This window comes from Berghia stephanieae, chromosome 7 (genome assembly GCF_034508935.2).
Source record: "Berghia stephanieae isolate SIO BIC M18660-M18661 chromosome 7, UCSD_Bste_1.3, whole genome shotgun sequence".
NCBI lineage: Eukaryota > Metazoa > Mollusca > Gastropoda > Nudibranchia > Aeolidiidae > Berghia > Berghia stephanieae.
Genome location: NC_088366.1, coordinates 43,034,021 through 43,043,460, shown reverse-complemented (window position 1 = coordinate 43,043,460; position 9,440 = coordinate 43,034,021). Strand labels below are relative to the sequence as shown.

At 34.8% G+C, this 9,440-nt stretch overlaps 1 long non-coding RNA gene across 1 annotated transcript; it reads right to left on the bottom strand.

Moving 5' to 3' along the window:
• Nucleotides 1-3,916: 3,916 nt before the first annotated feature.
• Nucleotides 3,917-5,103, bottom strand: LOC144977286 (uncharacterized). The gene is made up of 2 exons (XR_013646288.1): nt 4,972-5,103; nt 3,917-4,081 (listed from the first exon to the last, which is right to left on the bottom strand). It is a non-coding gene; the product is annotated as an uncharacterized LOC144977286 (long non-coding RNA).
• Nucleotides 5,104-9,440: the final 4,337 nt, after the last annotated feature.

Below are 9,440 nucleotides of genomic sequence, written 5' to 3'. Positions count from 1 at the left end.
TGCCCACATAAATATTAAAATAACAAAATAATAATGCATAACAAAGCTATGATGATTTTACAAGGAAAAAAAATAAACTCTCCAAAACAATAACTATGCATTTGACTGTTTCCCTCCTGCCAGGGACTCCGACCAGAGCCAGAAAAACCCAAGTAATCTCCATTCCAAACAAGACAGAAAGCATGTGGAAACAGATATAAGGGATAGAAGACAGATTATGTACCTCCTTGCCCGCTATGGGAGGTCAGGATCCCCACCCAGGTTTTGCATCTTTCTTTCCTCTTTGGCGTGCACCTATATTCCCCCCCCCCCCCCCCCCCCCCCCACCCGAATTTTTTGTATACATTGGTAGGGCTGCAAATCAGGATAAAACTTAATTTTTTTTTTTTAATTCAGAGTAGACAGATTTGATCAGGGAACATGACTGTAATGCTCTATGCGCCCTCTGTAAATTGTGGTTATAAAGTATTATTATCATTGAGGGGGATAGCAGGCAAAGCAAGTGACCTCCCATAGCTCTATCCAGCCCCAAGCACCAATATAATAAATAACTAGAAAATAGTCAAACACCACACAAAATTATTAATCTAAAAAAGAGATTGTATAATACAAGGAAAAAGGTATCATCTCATTTCAGCAACCATACCTCAATCGTGAGCTGTGATCCCCAGCCAGAATTTTCTATCACCCTTTGTTGTAATCCCTAATCAGAATTTTCTATCACCCTTTGTTGTAATCCCTAGTCAGAATTTTCTATCACCCTTTGTTGTAATCCCTTTAAGAGAGAATATGAGAGTAAGTAAATCTAGTACATCCCATCCCTTATATTATATAAATATATTCATCTGTAAAAAAAAACTTCTGAACCATCCAGCAGTCCTTGTTCATATCATAATTAAGCTCAGGTAAATGTTGCTGCTCGAAGAAATAAATAATAATGTGAAATTGAATGTAAGCTTCAATTTAATTACATTTGATCTGGTTTTGTAATTAAATTGAAGCTTACATTCAATATCACATTATTATTTAATTAAGCTAAGGCAAACTAAGTTTATGTAAAGCTTTACATTTGATATATTCTGACATGGCATTTCATAAAAATTAGAATATAACTTTTTAATGGATTATTTCAAGATTATCATTTGAGTCATAATAACAGTGCACGTTATCTGCCATAGACATAAGATTCCAACTAAGAAAGAAACTGTTTTGTTTTTTGTTTTCAGGGGATTTTACTGCGCTTGTGACACTTATTTTAATGCCAGTAATCTAAATGATGGAATGGTCAAAAGATTTTTAACAACAGACTTTATCTGAACTGGCAAGCATCTAAGAAGTAAGAGAAAGGGAAGTTCAATCTGAGAACAGAAATAAGAGCAATCTATCCATGTCTATAGTCTGGGACTATTAAGTCTCTGACAAAAGGAATACTTATGAAATGCATACAAACATTTATCAATTACATAAATAGATAACAAAAATCAAAATAAAAAAACCAAAACTAAAAATAAATCATGCATCTGTTTCCCTGATGAAAGACCCCAGTCATTAAACTGGGGAAAATCAAATAGCGTCTTCCAGACAATGACAGAAAGCAACATGGAAACAGCAATAGATATAAGTATAAGTAAGGGGCTAGCAGAGACAGCGAGTAACCCCAATCCTAAGACCAAATGATCTCATTCCAGAATAAGAACACCAAGCCATATGACAGGGAATATGGGGGGGGGGGGGGGGGGGGGGGGGGGGGGGGAGTGAGAGACTCCAGAGGTGGACTGATGTAGCACTTCAAATCCATGGACAGACAATCCTGATGGGATTTTCATCAATCACGGACCACGGTAATAAACTTGTCTGCTCAACCAAAGTCCAGGGACTCATCCCTCTACTTAATCATCAAGACGCCAATTGCCAGTTATCTCATTATTATCACTATCACTCCAAATTGATACAATATCACACATGATACAAAAAAATACATTCAATATAATAAAATACAAATGATTCAATAAAAGATCAACTCAATAACCTACCCTCTAATGTAGATCTGAGAAGAAAAAAAAGCAAGTCTTACACTTACAAAGCCATACTGCACTGACAAAATGCCATTTTACATTTCAGTCGCAACACTTTTCCCCCTAGATTGATAAATTAAAATGGCCCCAAAACTTGTAAAGAATTCTTAAACCTGAGACTTCTGCCCCAAAAACAAAAAGGGATGTTTGGTAAAAAAATGTCCTTATGGAAAAAATGTAAGGGGGCCTTACAGATGGACTTTCTTATATATTTGAGAGCTGTTGTTGGCTTGTGTTTGTTTTTAAGGGTTTTACGGCGTTTGCAACATATTTAAGTCAGATCAGCACCAGTAAAAAGGGATATTAAAAGGTTCTAGAATTACAATCAAAACTCCCTAGAAAAGTAATACATAGGGAAATTAGTTCAAATAAGGAACAGATGTATATTCCAAGAGCGCACTATCAGTGTACTTAGTTTGAGACAACCTGGAAAAAGTAAGACAAAGGGGAATTAGTTGAAATAGGGAACAAATGTATATTCCAAAGCAAACTATCAGTGTACTTAGTTTGAGATTACCTGTCTCATCCTAACACAAGCACATGCCCCCATTAAGAGGAGCACTCAAATGTTGACAAATTATATATATATATATATATATATATATATAATATATATATATATATATTATATATATATATATATATATATATATATATATATATATATATATATATATAAACCAAAAATAATAGAGTGCATAATAGAGGGGTGATTTACAATACAAAAAATATCATCTCCCAAAACTCTGACTATACATTTCACTGTTTTCCTCCTCGCCAGGGTATCCGACCAAGGACCAGGACAAAACCAAGTAATCTTATTCCAAGACAAAGACAGAAAGCACGTTGGAAAACAGCTATAGGATGATAGAAGTTACATGCCCCCTATGAGATGTCAGGATACCCCATCCCAGTTGTTGGCTTAGGACCACTTGTATCCTTTGGGCACATTTAAGGAAATAACATCATATAAAGGTAAAAGCTCACAATTAAAAAAAAAATTAGCAGTTACTTCCTTTGATGAGAAATCAAGTCAGTTAACAGAAAAATAACGGCAATAGGGTTGTGCATACTCAAAATGCGCTAAATCCACAGAGGCAAACTTGCCCTATTTGATGGCAATGAAAGATGGATTTAGGGTTTAGTCTAATGTAGGCACATTTCAAACCACTCTCATTCACTGTGAATAAATTCAGAACAGTTTATTCTATTTGGAACAGTGTCTCACCGAGTTCGACAAATGGCACACTGTTTTACTTTTACCTTGAGCAAATCACATCTCATCAGCCTAGCTCACTTTGCAGAGCAGCACTATGGCCGATGTCTAGGTAATTTCCAGTTTTCCCTTGGAATAGACCCTAAAGACAAATTTCTCTAGGGGGTGAAATAAGGGCTTTTATTATTTTTACACTCCAAATATATTCTACCATGGAATTTAGACTTTAATGGTATGTTACACATCGTCAAAATGTGATGCCACCGTGTAAGCACTAAATAGGGCATTTCTGTTATGTACCATGGGAGTGATTACTCCCCCAAAAATTGAGGACAGCCAAGCATTATAAAGATATATATGACGTCCTGTAAACAAGTTTTTTTTAATCACCAGCAGTTTTTAGGTGTTTTTTTCTCAAAAGTTATGTCCTTGTACATACACTATTGGAATCGAATGTTGACAATATAAAGCAATGCCATACACTGAATAAGTCTGTAAAACAATTTCAAAGAAGTCTCCGGTATAAGGATTTTTGACAAGCCAGGGGGTCATTTTGATCAGTCTATATAAATTCAAGTAAAAATTCTGTTAAAAAGAATAGCAAGAAAAGAATATAACAGAGTACTCAGGGTAGTGAAGATGTGGATTCTATTAACACATATAAATAAAATACAATATGATACGATAAGGACACTACGTCACAATATGATGATAAATATAACATAAAACCCGTGAAGGATAAATAAATGACATAGTCTGCTCAAGAATCAAATTAATGTTAACAATGCACCTGTTTGTTTTGTTTGTTTTTAAGGGTTTTACGGCGCTTGCAACACATTTAGGTTATATCAGCGCCAGTAAAAAGGAAGAAAATGGGATAGTAAAGAGTTAAAATTAAAGCACCCAAGAAAAAGTAAGACATAGGGGAACTGGGAACAAATAGGGATCAGATGTAGATTCCAAGAGCATACCACCAATGTACTTAGTTTGAGATCACCTAAATTCTCATCAGACACAAGCACAGGTCCCAACTAAGAGGAATACACTCAAATGTTTACCAATTATATAATATAATATGTTTTTTTGTTTGTTGCTTTAGGTCTCTTCCAACACAATTGAGGTTATATGAGAGACCGCTGAAACAAAAAAACAAGCAATCTAACAAAAATAGTACAAATGTAAATCAAAATCATAACCTAAAGATATCATAAGCTAAATTATAAATAACAAGAACAAACAGGCAGAAGATTTACAGAAAAAAAAAAAATCCCTGTCAAAAATACAATCACAAACCAAAGAAGCAGGATAGGCTAGTAAAGAGAAGAAGAAACGACATCACTATCGGATCGTACACCCATGTGAACATCATCGGTATATGATTCAAGGGTGATGCTCCCATCCAACCACCCGCTAATATAATATGTAATCTAAACATAATACAATGTATAACAGAGAGATGATTTACAAGGAAAAAAATATCATCTCCCAAAACTATAACTATACATTCGACTGTTTCCCTCCCAGCCAAGGAGTTCCGGCAAGGATCAGGACAAAACTAAGTAATATCATTCCAAGACAATGACAGGAAACAATTGGGAAACGGGTATGGGGGGATAGAAGACAGAGCATGTACCTCCCTGCCCACTATGGGAGGTCAGAATCCCCACCCAGTCAATGCACCTGTCACCAGATCTGATACTTTTGATAAAGATAGAAATTAGTTTGTTTGCTTAGAAGGGTTTTACAGCGCATGTGAGACATTTAGATCATTTCAGTACCAGTAAAAAGGAGCAAAATGGGATAGTAAAAAAAATATATATTTATTATGTTTTTAAGGGTTTTCCAGAGCTTGAAACACATTAAGGTTATATCAGCGTCAGTAAAAGGGAAGGAAATGGGATAGTAATAAGTTCTAGAATTAGAATTAAAGCACCCAAGAAAAGGTAAAACAAAGGGAAATTGGTTCAAATAGGACACATGTAGATTCCAAGAGAACACTTTCAAAGTACTAAGTTTGAGAATCCCTAAAAGTCTCATTCAGACACAAGCACAGTTCCCCACTAAAAGGAATACACTCAAATATTTACAAATCATATATATATATATATATATATATATATATATATATATATATATATATATATGTTAACAGAGCATAATACAATGCATAACAGAGAGATGATTTACAACAACAAAAATATCTCCCAAAACTAACTATACATCTGACTGTTTTCCTCTCAGCCAGGGTATCCAGTTAGGGCCAGGACAAAACCAAGTAATCTCATCCAAAGAAAAATACAGACAGCATGTTAACAATGCTAACAATATACATTCAAAACAACCAATATTCATAACAGAAGGATGGTTTACAAAGGAAAACATATCACCTCCCAATACTATAGTTATACATTTGACTGTTTCCCTCCCAGCGAAGGATTCTGACCGAGGCCAGGACAAAACCAAGTAATCTCATTCCAAGACAAAGACAGAAAACAAGATGGAAAACAGATATAGTGGGATAGAAGAAACAGAAAGTGCCTCCCTGCCCACTTTAGGAGGACAAGAAACCCCACCCAGATAGAGAATCTGAGCTTAGAGATAGGAAATGTAAGGTAAATGGTAGTAGAGGGTATAAGAAGGGAGTTTAGTCTCGTGGCATGAGTTTTAGTCCAACAAACGGAAGGCCAACAAAGCAATAAGTTGAAAGATTGAAAGACATATGTTGTTTTAAAGGTGTGGGCTATCCAGCATTATAAAAACAATTTCAACAATTTTACTCAGAAGCAACACTAACCACATATGAAATATATTTTATTTATTAATTCAAGATCAACCTTTTTTTTTTTTGTTGTTGTTGATTGGGATGGCTATCATAACTGATCTTGTGTATAGTGCGAAAGTTGGCTTAGACATTTTTGCAACAAGGGGGATAGAAGGCAAAGCAAAAGTGACTCTCCGTCCACCATGGGAGGGCAGAAGACCCCACTCAGGGGTCATACCCATTCATGGATATCTGAAATGTTATCATTCAGACCAGCTATATATTTTTGTTTTCAAGGTATTTAAGTTATTTTGACGCCAATAAAAAGGAAGAAAATGAAATAGTTTTAAAAACTCTAGATTTACAATTAAAAGCATCAAGAAAAATTAAGACATAGGGGAATGGTTCAAATAAGATACAAAAGTAGATTCCAAAAACAAAACTATCAACCAAGGGGAGGACAAAACCCATTAATCTCATTCCAAGACATGGACAGAAAGCAACCTGACAGATACAGGGTGATAGTAGACAGCAATAGTGACCCCTCCGTTCACCATGGGAGGTCAAAAGATCTTGAACAATACTACATGCTGCTCACTCACATTTCCAAAAGTCATGTCTATGTAGAAGCAATAAACAAGGGAAAGTTATGAAGAGAAGTATATAAAAGGATTTCCTCAGATCAAACTATCATAACCACACTGTTATAAATATTATGTAACAAATCATTACAATTTTTTATTTTTATAATATATGGCGATTCCAATATTTTTACAAGTACAATGCTGAATGCACATGACAATAACACTCTCCAAGTAGGCCACACTACCATTTCATACAATATACATCACACATGAGCAGCCTCCTGATATTATAGCACTATTATATCTGTTACTGTCGACAAGACTGATGTCAGGTACAGACTAGATTATATCAGATGATAGTTTACAAATACATGAATTTGATTAATATTTTAGTAGATATTCAAATTAGTTATAAAGGGAGGATTCAAAGAATCGCCCCCCACCACCACCATCACCTTGTTGCCAGAAATATACTGTATTGTAGAGGTGGATGAGTTTCTTTTGCCATGTACCGTACCAATGGATAATTCGAAAGGATGGCATTTACAAGGAAGATTTCAGGCAATAAATTACAAACTGTACAGAATGATGTCAATAAAAATAAATAGAATAATGTACCTGATGAACCAATGATCACTCAAGAATAAAAAAAATGATGTATAAATCTTGTTCTCACTGTGAATTATCCCAGTTCTGTCATTCTCAAATATTCTTATTCAGATGCTGACTCACACTCATTTGGAAAATGAAAAAAACGTGAGCATTTATAAGCATTGCTGTTAACGGTTATGTACTCATTTACACCTGAGTATGGTGAGAGAATGTGAGTAAAGAGCCTTTTCCAAGGACTCAACTATGCGCCACTCAGAGAGGGACTCGAACCCTTGACCTTCCGATCCAAAGGTGAGTATCGTACCACAACACCACATAGCTGCACAATTTTAATCATTCCTTTGAAAATAAACACAAGTAACTATTTCATACAGAGTTTTATATATTCTCACTTCATTTTTTCATAATAATATTGGTGTAGAAAGATCATCTGAATATGAACAAACACCCCCCCCCCCCCCCCCCCCCCCCTAAAAAAAAACTCCTCAAACAGGATTGCCAAATCAGGAGGCAAAAATTACTGAACATTTACACAAGCACATTGACCAACCCCTTTCTGAGTGCTGAACTCCAATATAAATACATTACGTACTTACTTTTCTCTGTTTAGCAGGTGATTGGAAAATATACTGAACATACTGAATTCCATTAAATATATGGAAAATTGGCAACCATTTGAAATAACAGTGGCAACCATTTGAAATAACAGATCTTAGTTTGATTTTGTATGTTCGAGATTATTGATTTCACTCGTTTTCAATTTTGCAAGAACTTGGACTCTAAAGGCAAACAATAAATGATTAGACTAAAAAAGTTTCAGTTCGTTGGGACCTCTTCCAAAAAAAAACAACAAAAAACAAAAAACACACAACAACAAAAAACAAGCAATTTTCAAATAATGAACCAACGAAACTCAAACTTATAAAAAGTAACATCTTTAACAGGGCTGAAAATTGAGATCAATCATACATTTCGGAAACAAACCTTAAGAATTTTTTGCATTTCCACTCAATGGATTACTCTGTGGATTGAGTATACAGGCAGATAAAATGGTTATTCGACTGCTTTTCACAAAATTTGATTTGAGATTTTAACATGACAGCTATTTCAGTCACTATGGTCATTTGTTTAAGAGATGTCACACCTCTGCAAAGCTTTTAAAAAAACTAATGATCTCATGATTTAACTGATCCTCAAACAAGGCAGGCAGAATAAATAAATAATGGCTGTTTAATTAATAGGGACAAAAAGTGTGATGTCACACTTGCCTAGCAATGGCTCTTTTCGTTCCACACTCAACAGAAAGAATCAAGCTGTGGTCTTTACTACAAGCACAGTTGCTTTTAAAAAAGCAAACTGCTCTTTAAATGGTTCAAAGTTTTGCACCTGATTGTCAACATGGCTTGGAGAGGGAGGCCTGTCAGTTTTACTGATTGCAAAGTGGAACCAATTTTGGTTGCTGTGAACGTTTTTAAAAGGAAGTGACATCATGACTTTGGAACCATATTTTAGCTGCAAATAAGTAGAAGGAATTGCATTCTAATCATTTGCAAAAATAAGGCAATGAAAGTTTGATGGGCTTTTGATTTTGCTCACCACGATTTCTGAGAAAAGCACCAATCTGGGGTAGCAAGCACAAGAAGAGTTACTTATTACAAAAATGGAGGAAAATTTTTCTAAAACCTTCGACATCAGTTTCTTAGAAAGCAAATTTCCACAACAGTGTGTATAAAACAACTTCATTTCTTCTGATCTGAGCAAAACACAATCTATTGTATTAGGTTTGATGACTCTTCCTGCATTTAGAAAGTGTAATTTCTTCTTTTCTTTTTTATTCACAGGTCTAAATCTAGTGATCCTATGCAATTAGGTAAATTATTCACCTATTCTGCCCGCAAGATGAACCGTGCCAACACACAAAACTATCTGTAACCTTTAATGAATGTCCGTTGGACATACTAAAATGATTACTGTCTAAAAACAAGAACAAAGAGCCAAATGAGGTCAATTTCATTCATTCTATATCCAGATCACTAATGAAAACTTAAAAATTAAAATATCCATATGCAACTTGAAACGATACAAACAATCCAATATTCATCTAAGATTGATCCTTGCAGGAAGTCGTAATTTTCAATAAAGAAAGATTTCAGAGATGAATACATTAGTTTTTAAAAATCTCATAAATGTTA